General features: G+C 44.9%; 1 long non-coding RNA gene across 1 annotated transcript; it reads right to left on the reverse strand.

Annotated features, from left to right (window-relative positions):
• Positions 1–1,229: 1,229 nt before the first annotated feature.
• Positions 1,230–4,590, reverse strand: LOC120964323 (uncharacterized). The gene is made up of 3 exons (XR_005756200.2): positions 4,086–4,590; positions 2,858–2,924; positions 1,230–2,286 (listed from the first exon to the last, which is right to left on the reverse strand). It is a non-coding gene; the product is annotated as an uncharacterized lncRNA (long non-coding RNA).
• Between the last annotated feature and the right edge of the window lie 9,453 nt (positions 4,591–14,043).

Here is a 14,043-nt window from a genome sequence, read left to right on the forward strand (position 1 = left end):
TCATGCCCGTCGTCTGCTCCGGCATCTTCCTCATCATCATGTCCTGCATCTTCTACATGATGACTGTGTACAGCATCACCGTCGTGATCATCTCCTGGGGATTCTTCGTCTTCTCGCCCGCCCGAGCCGCGGTGGTTGTCTTGCTGCCCTTCCTCATTTCTTGCCCGGCCCCCATGGACGACTTCGTAGTCATCTTCATCACCTTGCCACCGATAGCCATCCATGAAACCACGCAAGAGCAGGTGGTCCCGCACCTGCCCGGATTCCGGGTCCGCAATAAGGCTCTTCAGCTTGCATCTTCGACACTGACATCTTATCTCCGTCTCGTTCTTTTGAAGCATCTCGGCCTTCGCGGACCTCAAAAACCTATTCACGATGCCTTCGGTCATCATGCGGACCATGGTCGCCTGCGGGGTAGAGCAAAACGATATTTTAGAACCAAGAAAAAATTTGGCATGACTTTCCCTAAAAATAGGACCAAAATGAATGCTTAATGCCAAAATTCTCGCCGAAACGGAAATGAATCAACATTCCGGCAAAATATTGGCAACTATCGCATTTCAAATACCGGTACACCTCCAAACACAAACACATATGCAACACCACAAACATATGCAACACCACGAACATACATAGATCTAGCTAGGCCATAAAAAGTGCATGTGCACATTGTTGTAGGGAGAACAACATAAATATAGCTTCCCCCCTTACTTACCTATCAAAACAAGGTAATTTAACCACTTAAATTGAATGAATCTATGGTGGAAATGAGGTGAAAAAGAGAAGGCACCCGAGACAAGGAGGAGGTGGAGAGAATGAAGTGGGGAGAAAGTGAGTGTGGGTAGGAGAGGCTGTCCAAAATATCTTGTTGCTGCCCACTTACTAATGGCGCACCAACTCTAAATGCGCCATTAGTAATCCAGGTTACTAATGGCGCACCTTCTGGTGGTGCGCCATTAGTAGTTTTGCAAAAAAAAAAATATACTAATGGCGCACTGTTCCACAGTGCGCCATTACTAGTTTAAACTAGTAATGGTGCACGATGGAAAAGTGCGCCATTAGTAGTTTTGCAAAAAAGGAATAAAAATATAATAGAAAAAACAACATTAGTGGCGCACTTTCCGGCAGGTGCGCCATTACTAGTTACAACTAGTAATGGCGCACTGTGTCTGGATGCGCCATTAGTATGTTTGGACAGGCGCACTAGTTAAAAAAAAATTTGATACTAATGGCGCACCCTGGGCCAGGTGCGCCATTACTAGTTACAACTAGTAATGGCGCACTGTCTCTGGATGCGCCATTAGTATGTTTGGACAGGCGCACTAGTTAAAAAAAAATTTGATACTAATGGCGCACCCTGGGCCAGGTGCGCCATTAGTAGTTTCAACTCTAATGGCGTATCAGAAGGTGGTGCGCCATTAGTATATACTAATGGCGCACCGCTTGTCAGGCGCGCCATTAGTGTCAATCCCATCTATAGCCCTTTTTCTAGTAGTGCAAGCTACAAGACATGCAGTTGCATGCCTAGTGTGGGATTAAAACAAATTAAAAAGCAATTTCAAATTAAAACTAGCAACAAAAAGTAAAAACATTTCCAGATTTAAGAGATTTCAAGAAAGGTTTTGAGTTATAGTTAAACTAATAAAAACAAAAGTAAAAAACAAATTTCAGAAATAACAGTTTCACTAATGCAAAAGATCCCCGTTTCAGGATTAACACAGAACAAAAGTGTTTGCACCACTTACTTAAAAACTATACATGCAAAAAAGAAAAAAGAAAAAAACAGTGAGAAAATGGATACATACCATGCTCCCCAAAAAAAAACATCAGTCCTCGTGAGGCGGTGCACAAAATGGCAACCCTATGAATCCATTGCTGAGCAGAAGGAGCCCTCCCAGATCCGATTCCTCTTCTTGAGTCAGATCAAGAACCCTAGTGCGAATCATGTCGTCATCATCGTTTGTTGTTGGCTTCTCCATCCTCGTCTTCTTCATCTGAAACTTCCATGTAGTCATCATCATCCTTGGATCCTTCATCTTCAGTGTCATTCCCGAATTGAATCACACAGACAACTGCCCTTGGGGAAGGCTGGTCCAAGTAGAAGAGAACCAGCTGACCCTTCCCCAACTTGTTGTCTGAAACAAACTTCCTCCACTCACTCCCATACATTGCACTCTCTCTAGGCCCCTTGTGACAGTTGACGGTGTACGTCCGTTTGTTTGCCTTAAACTTCAGCGTATCTCCTGTCAGGTTGTTGAAACTATTCCTTTCGTTGCATGGCACAATCTATTTTGTTGACACGGAAAAAAAGTGAAAACAAAACAAATGAAGTAAATAATCATTGTAAAAAATTAGAAAAAGCACCCTCGTGGTTATGAAAAACAATCATGGCCGAAAAATTGAGAAGTAAAAAGATACCTATCATGACAGTATGTGTGTTCTAGACTGGATAAAAAAGATTGTAACACAAAATACATCAAAAGAAACAAACAATCATGAATCTACCTGATGCATCAAGCACTGATGTAAAAAGGTCAAGCTGCTACAACCTAAAAATTCAGTCTAGAAACTAGCATATATTTCTAGGCATGACTAAGGACGGGAATATGACCTACAGGAAATGACGGGAACAAGCAACAAGTCTACATGGTATTGAACATGAACATCAAAACCCTGAAATCCTACAAAAATCTACATTCCACATTCTACATGCTACATGGGTTCAGAAAAATGAATCAGAAGAGCTTGACGCGTTGGATTAAAAAAGTTCAATGTAAACAACTAGTTAAACTAGGGGCTCCCCTACAAAAATACAGGCTGCTGATTTATCCCTGCGTTTTTAAACTCCCAGACATACATGCTAATGTCGCTTGACCTGCTCTCGCGGTAGCAAGGGCTCAGGCAAACTCTGCAAACCATCTCCTCTGCACATAAAAAAGCCGCCAAAACATTAATTTGTGCTAGTGAGACTCATACATATTCAGCTAATGATTTTTAGTGTGATACTTGTATGTTTCTGAACAAAAAGGATTTCTAGATAATGATCATTTTCATTGGCGTCGCCGCTGATGACCAAAAAATATATATTTACATTACGAAGTGGAGATAAAAAAAGATGAATCTATCAAGAGACCATAATATCTTGATTCATACACAAAAAATGAACATCTTACTGATTCATATGGTTTAAGCAAAAAAATAAAACTGAAAAAACATGCTGCTGCTGGAAACTTAGTTGCAGTAATCATTATCTTTTGATTCCGTGGGAAAAAAAATTGAACATGCTACTAATTAAATAGGGTCTTAGCAAAAGCACTGGCAAAAACAAGTAAACATGCTACTGATACATTCTATAGAGAAAAAAGGTTTCAGTGTAATCTCTAGTGATACAATTCAGTAGTAATCTCTCTTGTTTACAAAATAAAATATTTCAAATAACATGCTACTGGTTAGATAGGGGTTCTGAAAAAACAAATAAAAGATACCCACTCCTACTTGTACATTCAGTGATAATCTCTCTTTCTTTTAAAAGAGACATGCTACTGAACAACTATGGTAATCTAAATAAACAAACAAATGACTGAACCACCCTTAGTGATAGCTTCAGCAAATACACATGAGGGGATTTGATTTAAGTAATATTCCTCAAACATGTTCACACAAAAATTGTTTCTGCCGAAAATCATATTCTTAAAAAGCTACTACCCTGGACTAAGATAAACAAACAAGGGACTGAACCTCTCCCTAGGTGATGGATCAGTGATAGATCTAGATGTCCGAAGTCCAAATTAGGGGATATGAGAGAACCACTTCTTGAGACCTAGACGTCTGAAGCAAGAAGCGTACAAACAAAAATAGACTGACCACTGTATGCTTCAAGGCTATAATCTGGACTCAAATCCCTTCATATATACGCACTACATTACCACCCCCGGTTGAATAAAAAAAGGATGATTCTATGCTTCAGATCTACTAATCTGGACTTGGTCCAAACAAAAAATGAAACCCAAAAAATCCACTCAGATCTACTGTATCTCACCAACTAACAAACAGAAAAGAAAAAGAAAAGATGGGATTGCAGTCACCATCAGCGCAGCATCGCCCATCCTCTCGTTGGCTGTGGAGGAGCACGGCAATTTCTCTTCGATTCGCTTCAGAGATCTTCGGATTTTCACATAGAAAGGATAGAGAGAGACAGAGGATGAAATGGACTGACGACTGCCAATCCCCTCCTCTTAATTACCATGGGGCTGCTACTTCCTCTTCACCTGCCCCAGCCCACAAAAAGAAACGCGAGATGCTCGCGCGAATCAAGGCCGGCCCAAACAAGACATCAGAAGAATCGCTCCAAAAAAAAACAAGCAAGACGGGCCGGTCTGTGACGTACACAGGCCGAAACAAAGACAAAAATGGGCCAGCGTGAATCTACAAGCAACACGAGATCGAACGGCTGCATAGTCGACTGAGACTTCGCGAAGTCTCAGTCGACTGATTTTTAGCAGCTCCGTTTACATATACTGATTTTGGATGTGTGTGGGCCATCCCTGTCCCGTTGACTAAACTGCATGGTTCCTGTTTGTCTATAGTCTGCGATTGGGGCAGCTCAGGTGGATTGTGGGGGCTGGTTCGTTAGTCTAATCGGTTGATGCATGTTATGGATGTACACGTGAAGTGACTACGAGTGTTTCCATGTGATCCTGCATGCGGGGTTGGTTCCCGGTGTCGCTAAATTCGGTGCTGCCCGTTGTTTCTGGACGCTGCCTGCTTCGATTTTTCGGGAGAGGTTATCCCTTTGGTTCTCCTATACAAGTGTCATCTGATCGTTCTTTTCCCAGCGCAACACCCGCCCTCCTTCTCCACTGCGTGTTTGTGTCACCGCCGCAGCAATTACCCCGCTCCGTTCCTTCCCATGCCTCTCTTTCACTCAGGCCATGAAGCCCCGGTTCTCCACCCCGACGGCAGCGGCGTGTCTGTGTAGCCTGTGGCCTGCCTGCTTTCCATGTCCAGCGGCGCCGGCCGTCGAGAGGCAGGCCTGCTAGGCAACGTCGTCGTTCATGCAATCGTAGGCGGACGCGGCGATGGTCATGGTTATCAGCCGCCGGAACGAAGGAGGAACAACATAGAGGGAAGAATAGAAGCGCCCAAGCGGAGAGATCACGACGTCGGGCAACTGCTGCTACAACCGCCACTCTGTAGTCCCCGTCGGCCAAACGATCCAAACGATTTGTAGGCCGTGTGCCACTGCGAGGTTGTTTCTTCTGCCTCGAGTGCATCACATGGCTACGACGAGACAACCATCAACCTGGTGACGCTTCCTGAGCACGTTCACGCTGTGGTCCACAGCGACGACGGCAGCGTGACGATCAGGTTTCACGTCGGCCACCATAGGAACGACGAGGCATTCGACGGACCCCTGGGCACGTTTGCCGACCAACCAACGACGGTTCCTACGTCAAGTCGCGACTGCACGGTCCCGTAATGTGGCAACAACGATGGAGGACCTATGATGGTGGCGGGTGGAGGTATGAGTCCGATAATGCTCTTTGTACTCATCTATTATCTCTTGGCTTCCCTTCAAACTCTCTGCCTCACTCCTAACTTGGGTGACTGAGCGGGGTTCGGGGTCGCGTCCCAGCCATCGGTCCATGTTCACCCCGGCCTGGACCCCGACCCTCGATTTGGGTCGGCGACCCTGGGTCGTGGAACGCCGCACCGACCCGCGATCCCAGCAACTATGATCCCAACCAATCGGCACCACCACGCCTTCTCCGCTGGAGCTGCAGCCTTGGACTGTCGCAGGATCCAACAACCGTGCCGCAACCGCTCCTGGCGATGCCTCTGGAGCTCCACCACTCGCTCGATCCGCACAACCCTCTTCGCTATTCATTGGCGTTGTTTCTCCATTGCACATGGTATGCAACAACGCCAGCCTCCACGGCAACCTGCAGGCTCGACAGGGATGCACGTTCAAGCATGCCGCCACCGGCAAGGCTTCGCTACCGGGCAGCTCGAAGAGGAGCGCACAGACGGCGCGGATGCGGTGGACCAGCGCCGTCGAGTTCCTCGGCTTCCATGGGAGTAGGCTGAAAGTGCAATTATGCCCTTATGTTTTGATGTTGATGACAATATACATGTAGGGGACTAACTACGTTTGTCAAGTGAATCCCAGATGCTAGTTTATCCTGAAGAAAAACTGAAACGTCCGCTGACACGCCAGCGTCTACGACTCGTTCCTGGATGAGGCCTTGTCGCCTGTTTCGTTCTCTCACACATTGACTGACACAAATTTAAAAATAAGGCAACTTACATCTAGCTTTTTTTTTAGGGAAAAGCCAGTTCTTTATTGATCGGATTTCACAGAAAGTGGGATAATACTTATATTATATGGTTGGCCAAACCACACATGACGTCCAGGGGCTAGATTTAGAGCATATCTAGCTAAGCGGTGAGCTTCGTTACTATCTCGACCTTCAAAAATAAAACTACAGGAAAAAGCGGTAGAACGGGCTTTGATCTCACTGATAATTGCACCGTGTTTGCCGTGGGAGCCTTCAACAATGTCCCGCACTACCTGTTTTGAATCTGACGCGACCACAAAACGCTGCAAAAGAAGGTCCTTAGCTGCACAAAGTGCCTCCCTACAGGCTAGCGACTCCAAAATCATTGGGTCATCCACTCCTTGCACCACCAAGGCCGTGCTACCCAGGTAGCTCCCCTCGGCATCCCTGCACACCACTGCTGCCGAACCACCTCGTCCTGGTCTCACGGCAGCGTCCACATGAAGCTTTCCATCATTCGCCGGAGGGGCTCTTGGGCGAGTTCTTCGTTGTATGCCCCCTTCTGCCCTTGAGATCCCAACCGGTTTGCATTCTTTAATACTCTCCAGCTCTGCAATGAACCTGGTTGTGAAGGAGAATAGTGATTGGGGACTGAAAAATCCCCTCGTGGATAGACTTCCTCCTTGCCGACCAAATAGCCCACAAAGTGACGGCTAACTTCACAAAATGAGCATGTGATAATGATTCCATTTGTGTGAAAAACTGTTTAGCTTTTGGCTCGCTGTTGTGCACCAGCGACTGTCCAATCTCCTCCTCGACCATCGCCCAAGTACATCTGGAAGTAGTACGTTCCAGGAGGGAGTGGCGCCATGAGTCCGGGGCCCCACACAGCCCGCATGCCACAGAGTTTGACATATGTCGATGAGAACGAACATCTTCGGTTGCAAAGATTGTTTTGAAAGTCTCCATAAGAACATTCTAATTTTTCCGGGCACTTGCGTTTTCCACAAAATTTTCCACTCGTTTTGCTCGGCTGTATTGCTTGACGAGCTAGCATTGTCGTCCAACCAAGCCTCACGGCGTTGCCTTGTGGCTACTAGCATGTTATATGCTGATCTGACAGAGAATTGTCCATTTTTCTCGAAATGCCAACACCAAAAATCAGTTATATTACAGGTGCACAGAGGTATACTAGTGATGACTTTCACGTCAAAGGGAAGGAAGACCTCCCGAACCCTCTGTATGTTCCATGTTGCTGTAGTTGGATCAATTATCTCTGAGACAAACTGAGGCGGGTTTGCTATCTTACAACCATATGGACGGAGCATCTCGTCCCTAGGTAACCAGTTTTCAGTCCAAATACTTGTATTCTGCCCGTTCCCAATTCTCTTTATTAGCCCTTGCTTAAGAATATCTCTGCCTTCTACTATGGCTCGCCAAATTTGGCTCGGACGGGACCCAAGACCAGCTTCAAGAATTGATGAATCCAAACACTTCTGAGGATGCGAGCACTCAGTGAGTCTGGGTTTTGAAGCAAACGCCATGCTTGTCTAGCCAGCATAGCCAAAATCTTTGAAACCCAGCCCTCCCATGTTTTTTGGTTGAGTCATATCCTTCCAAGATACCCAATGTGGCTTGCGTTGACCTTCTTTGCTACCCCACCAAAATTTCCTTATGAGCATATTCAAATGTTCACACAACCCTCTTGGTAATTTGAAGTAAGACATGGAATATACTGGTACCGCCTGAGCAACCGCTTTAACAAGAACCTCTTTCCCAGCCGTGGACAAAGACTTCTCTATCCATCCTTGAATCCTACTCCACAATCGGTCCTTTAAATATTTGAAAGCACCATTCTTTGAAGAACCGATGTCAGAAGGCATGCCTAAGTATTTTTCGTTCAATGTCTCATTTGGAACATGCAAGAGGCCCTTTATGTCATTGCGAATATTTTCTGGAACTCCTTTGCTGAAGAAGATGGATGATTTTGCATAATTAATTTGCTGGCCAGAAGCTTGACAATAAATATCCAAAACTTTTTTTTGGGGAAAGGCCATCATGGCTAGCTTTATTAATATCAAAGAATAATTACATCGTTGACTAGTTGGCTAAGTAAGAACCCAGGAGGTTCATTAGTCCAACTATCATTATGTTTATTACAAAAACTAAACTTTGCTAGCTCATGAGCTATAGAGTTTGCATCACGAAAACAGTGCTTAAAGATGACCTTCCCGATTAACATTACCGTGTCTATGCAGTCCGCAAAAATTGCCGCCGATGCATCCCACCATTGATCTTGCTCTTGACAATAACTCACCACATTTTGTGAATCAGATTCAGCCACAATCCTGTTGAACCCCAGGGAGTTTGTAAAAGATAACCCGTCCCGCATAGCCATTGCTTCAACTGTCATTACATCAATTGCATGCTGAACAAAATTGCATTGAGCTGCTATGAATCTCCCTTTCTCATCACGGAGAACAGCTCCAGTTGCGCCAAACCAACATCTGCATGAAAGCACCCATCTACATTCAGTTTAATGAATTTTGGTTGTGGCCTCGCCCACTTATGTTCGCTAGCTATCTCCTTCCTTGATGATTACATAAAATTCCCCATGATTGCTAGGACCGAGCTGGTCCATCGGAAAGAAGGGGGACATGAATCATGGTGAGTGTGCTGACGCCGCAGCCACCATAGGTACCAAGATCCCGCAGCGATAACTTCTTTGCAGTTAATAGCAGGCATAATGTCTAGTGGAGAGTCTGATTCTAACAACAAAAACTCAAAGATCGCCGATCCAGACCTATCGACCTGTGTTGCTGTATCTATACGATCAAGCAAACCCAATCCCGTCCAAAGGCTCGTTGCTAGATCGCACTTGAATAAAAGATGTCGGATATCTTCCGGACCCTTGTGACAGATCGGGCATTCACCACTAACTGGAATGTGCTTGTTTGCTAGTATAGATTTCAAGGGCACAATACCTCTCAACGCACGCCAGAAAAAAATCTGGATTTTCCTCAGGACCTGAAGCTTCCAAATCTCTCGTTGCATGGCACTAGTTGATGTCAGATTTGCCATTGATTGTCCTCTGTACTTGTGCGTCCATTCCTCATTGTATGCTGTCCGCACATAAAAAATCCCATTAGCAGTGAGGTGCCAAGCCATAAAATCATCAAAGGCCTGAAAATTAAGAGGGATTTGCAAAATCCTTGCCACATCCACTGGATTAAAAATGCCTCTGATCAGTTCCTCATCCCATTTGCCCGTAATCGGATCAATAAGTTCATACACTTTTGTTAACAGAGTGTTTCCCCGGGGAGTCAAAACTTTCCTATCAGGGCTTGATGGAATCCATGGATCATTCCATATATTCACCCTCTCACCAGATCCAAAATACGCCAAATATTCCCACGTTTAAAGGTAGCAAGTCCAGCCACAATACTTTGCCAGGTAAAAGAGGATCCCTTTTTAGGTCCAGCCTGCAAAAGATCAGAGTTTGGGAAATATTTGGCCTTTAAGATTCGAGCACAAATAGAATCTGGGTATATGGTCAGTCTCCAACATTGTTTGGCGAGAAGAGCTAGGTTGAAAGAATATAAATCTCTGAACCCCATACCACCCTCACATTTTGGGATACAAAGTTTCCACCAAGAAAACCAGTGTAATTTCTTATTTTCCTCCTCATCTCCCCACCAGAACTGGGCTGTCACATCAGTAATATCTTTGCATATTCCTTTCAGCAAACAAAAGACCGACATAGCAAATACAAGGATGGCTTGAGCAACAGCTGTTAATAAGACTTCCTTCCCACCTGTAGATAACTGTTTTTCCATCCATCCCTTCAACAATTTTTTGATTTTCTCACAGAAGTGTTTAAAGCAATCACTTCTATCTGCACCCACCATAGCGGGCAGGCCCAGATACTTGTCACATAGTGCTTCCGTTGTGATGTGTAAATGCTGGCAGATTTCATCTCTAGTTTGCACATTAGTACTTGGACTGAAAAATATACTGGATTTCCCCAAACTTACCAATTGTCCTGAATTTTCACAATAGGTGTCCAGCACATTCTGTAAGGAAGTTGCATTCAACATATCTGCTCTCATGAGAATTAGAGAATCGACAGCAAATAAAAGGTGTGATACTGACGGTGCATTCCTGCACACCCTAATCCCATCAATGGCACCAACTTCTTCTTCATACTGCAACATGCTAGAAAGGCCTTCTGCACAAATTAGGAACAAATAAGGTGACAAAGGGTCACCCTGTCAAATACCCCTTGAGGGTATAAACATATCAGTCTCTTGAGAATTATATCTGACTTTATATCTGACAGAACTCACACAAGCCATTATAAGATTGACCCACTGTTCATCAAAACCTAACTTCTGCATCATATTTCTTAAAAAGATCCATTCGACTCTATCATACGCCTTCTGCATGTCAAGCTTTACCGCACACAAACCTGCCTTACTATTTTTGGTGTTTTTGATTTTATGAATGCATTCATAAGCCATAAGAATATTGTCAGTGATCATCCTGCCAGGTACAAATGCACTTTGGGTGGGAGAAATAATGTCAGGTAGAATACTCTTAAGACGTACTGACAGCATCTTCGAGATTATTTTATATAGCACATTGCAAAGGCTAATTAGACGATGCTGAGTTATTAATTCCGGAGAATCCACCTTTGGAATCAAAACTATAGAGGTATCATTCCATTCTGGTGGGATCTGCTTCAAACTAACAGCATTCAAAACCGCAACAGTAATATCGTCCCCAAGGACATGCCAATATTTTTTGAAGAAAATTGCATGTAATCCATCTAGCCCCGGTGCCTTAAGATCGCCGATACTAAAGACTGCCTTACGCACATCATCACCAGAGAATGGAGCCGTGAGCATCCTGTTCATTTGGTCTGTAACCTTTCGATGCACCCTCTGAAGTAGTATAGGGTATGTATGCTGAACTTCCGATGTAAAAAAATTAGTAAAATAACCTTGAATATGAGGGTTTAACTCTGTCGTACCTTCCATAATGTCACCATTATCATCCTTTAATTTCTTAATCTAATTTCTTTTCCTCCTTGCCGCTGCATAAGCCTGGAAATAAGCCGTATTCCGATCTCCAAATCGAAGCCAGTCAACACGAGAACGCTGCATGGTTTGGATCTCTTTAAGTTCCAGAAGATACTCTACTAGTTCAGCTAGCTCCTTCCTCTTGATTTCATTTTCATCCGTCATGGGGCCCGTCATTACTTCCTCTAACTCCCTCTGCACTTTCCGGAGCCTTTTCTTTGGTTTTTTCAACACTCGTTGATCCCAGTCATGAAACGCCAAGTGCATACGAGATAGCTTTTCAAAACTTGGTTCACCTCGAGACAGCAAACAAGGGGAGTCTTTCCGTCCCTTCGTGACGGTTCTAGTGCCTACAGCGACTGAGGCGAACTCCGGCGTCGTCCGGCGATAATCACCAAATACCACCAAATCCTTCGCTTTCCCACCCAAATCCATCGCTTTCCAACAACTTTCAACATCGGCTGAGCTCCGCTTGCATCTCGTTCTCTCTAAATCTGAGTATTTTCTCTCTTCCCCTATTGAATTAGTACAGGCGTTATTCTTCCGTTTCGGCCACGAACTGAGGCGAAAGGGGAAATCTTCTCTGGATCTCTAATTCGCCCAGCTTTCTGGCCATCTGCATGCGTTTTTCCTTTATCCTTCCCAATCCAATCACACTTCTATCTGCTGCTGAAACCAGAGTTGGCTCCTACCAATTTGAACCAACGAGGAGGTAGTTGGCGGCGGAGCAAGTGCTAGGTGCGGGCGGCGCCGGGGGGTGGTGTGGGCGGTGCTCGTCCCAGCTCGGAGCGGCCGGGATAGGGGCCATGGAGGGGATCCAAAAAAATTTGCAGTCCATGAAGCTCTCAGGTGCAGAAAAGAAAGAAATCAAGATTGGACGAAGAAACACGAACATAGCAGGGTCACAGAAGCCACAAGCTATTGGTAAATTGATGTCTGACAGACCTGCGCCGAAGGAGGCCCTAGAGAACACCTTGGGAAGGATTTGGTCTCCGTTCAAAGGAGTGGAGTGCAAGAACCTAGGTATGAATCGATTTTTGTTCTCATTCCGAGATGAAGCAGGGAAATTTAGGGCGTTGAATGACAGACCTTGGACTTTCAATAAGAGGCTTCTGGTGGTTGAATATTTTGATCCAGCAAAAACACTCAATGAGTACGAGTTCAAGAAAATTCCTATTTGGGTAAGCCTTCATGGTATTCCTATGGGATCGATGTATAGGGAGTCAGGTGAAGCCATAGGGAAGGAAATAGGGGAGGTGCTGAATGTTGATGTTGATGAATGTGACATGGCAGCAGGAGAGTTTATGCGAGTGAAAGTCCGGCTAGATATCACAAAACCTTTGATAAGAGGTATTACTATCTTCCTGGAAGATGATGAGGAGGAAAGGCAAGACAAAGAGATGATGGGCAAAGAACTGAACGATGGGCAGAAGGGGAAAGAGATTTTATTTACATATGAACACTTACCAGACTTCTGCTATTTGCGGCGTCATCGGCCACAATGATCGAGGCTGTCCAAATAAACAGAAACTGGGAGTTGGGGATGAATTTGGGTCGTGGCTCAGGGCAGAAGACTGGGTAAGGAGTCCAAGTGAGGAGGATAGGAGCAGGAACTCTCGAGATAAATGGGGCTTTGGAAAGAACAATAATGGAGGCAGCAGGGGTAGCGATGCAATTACGTGGAGGAAGAACTCATATGATGATAAAGGAGTGGGGATCTCAGGTAAGAGGGAGGAAAAGGAAGCAACCAGCCCACTAAATAAACAAGAAAATGTGAAGGAGGTAGAATCTGGAGGAAAGAAACTTCTTTTGGAAGGGATTCCAAGTGAAAGAATTGTACAGGAGGTAAGGAATAGTGAAGGCCAATCAGCCCCAATGGTGGTGGATCCTAAAATACCTCAAGGACAAGCGGGAAATGAGAGTAGAGGAGATTTTAGTGGAGGAGAGAAGGGGGAAAAGCAGGCCACAGCATATGAGAAAGTGAACCCAAAGGGACCTCCGGTCAATGAGGGAAGAGGAAATGAACAAAATATGCAGACTGTAGGGGAAATGAAGGTGTGTGAATTTTTGAACAATGTAAAGGAAAAACGGGGCACTTTCAAGCGCTTGAAGACAACACATCAACCACATACGAAAGACGCCAATGACCATGTACCAAAGAAGAGAGCGTACTCGGATACAGAATTTGAAATGGAACTGGAGACACTGAAAAAGTGCAAAATGGAGATTGACTCGGGAGCTGGAGTCGAAGCACATGGTAATAATGCAGAGAAGGATAGGAATGGGGAGGACCAAGAAGGATTTACAAATGGAAAGCTCAGAGCTGAGTTGAAAGCGGGGCTGTCGGAACAGCCCCGCGAACCAAAATGAAAATCACGGTATGGAACTGCCGGGGGTTGGGGAACGGCCCGGCAGTGAGAGGGCTTCTGGACCTCCAGAAGCAGGTGGACCCTGACATGCTTTTCCTATCCGAAACCAAGATGAACAACAAAAAGATGGAAAGATTTAAATGAATGCTAGGGATGGACCAGATGTTGATAAGGAACTGTGAAGGAAAGAGTGGTGGACTAGCCCTACTGTCGAAGAAAGAAGTGAAAGTTGAGCTCCAAAAATTTTCAAGGCTGCATATAGATGTGGTAATAAACGAAAAGGATGGTTTCAAATGGCGGTTCACAGGAATTTAC

The sequence above is a fragment of the Aegilops tauschii genome, chromosome 5 (genome assembly GCF_002575655.3).
Source record: "Aegilops tauschii subsp. strangulata cultivar AL8/78 chromosome 5, Aet v6.0, whole genome shotgun sequence".
Classification (NCBI taxonomy): Eukaryota; Viridiplantae; Streptophyta; class Magnoliopsida; order Poales; family Poaceae; genus Aegilops; species Aegilops tauschii.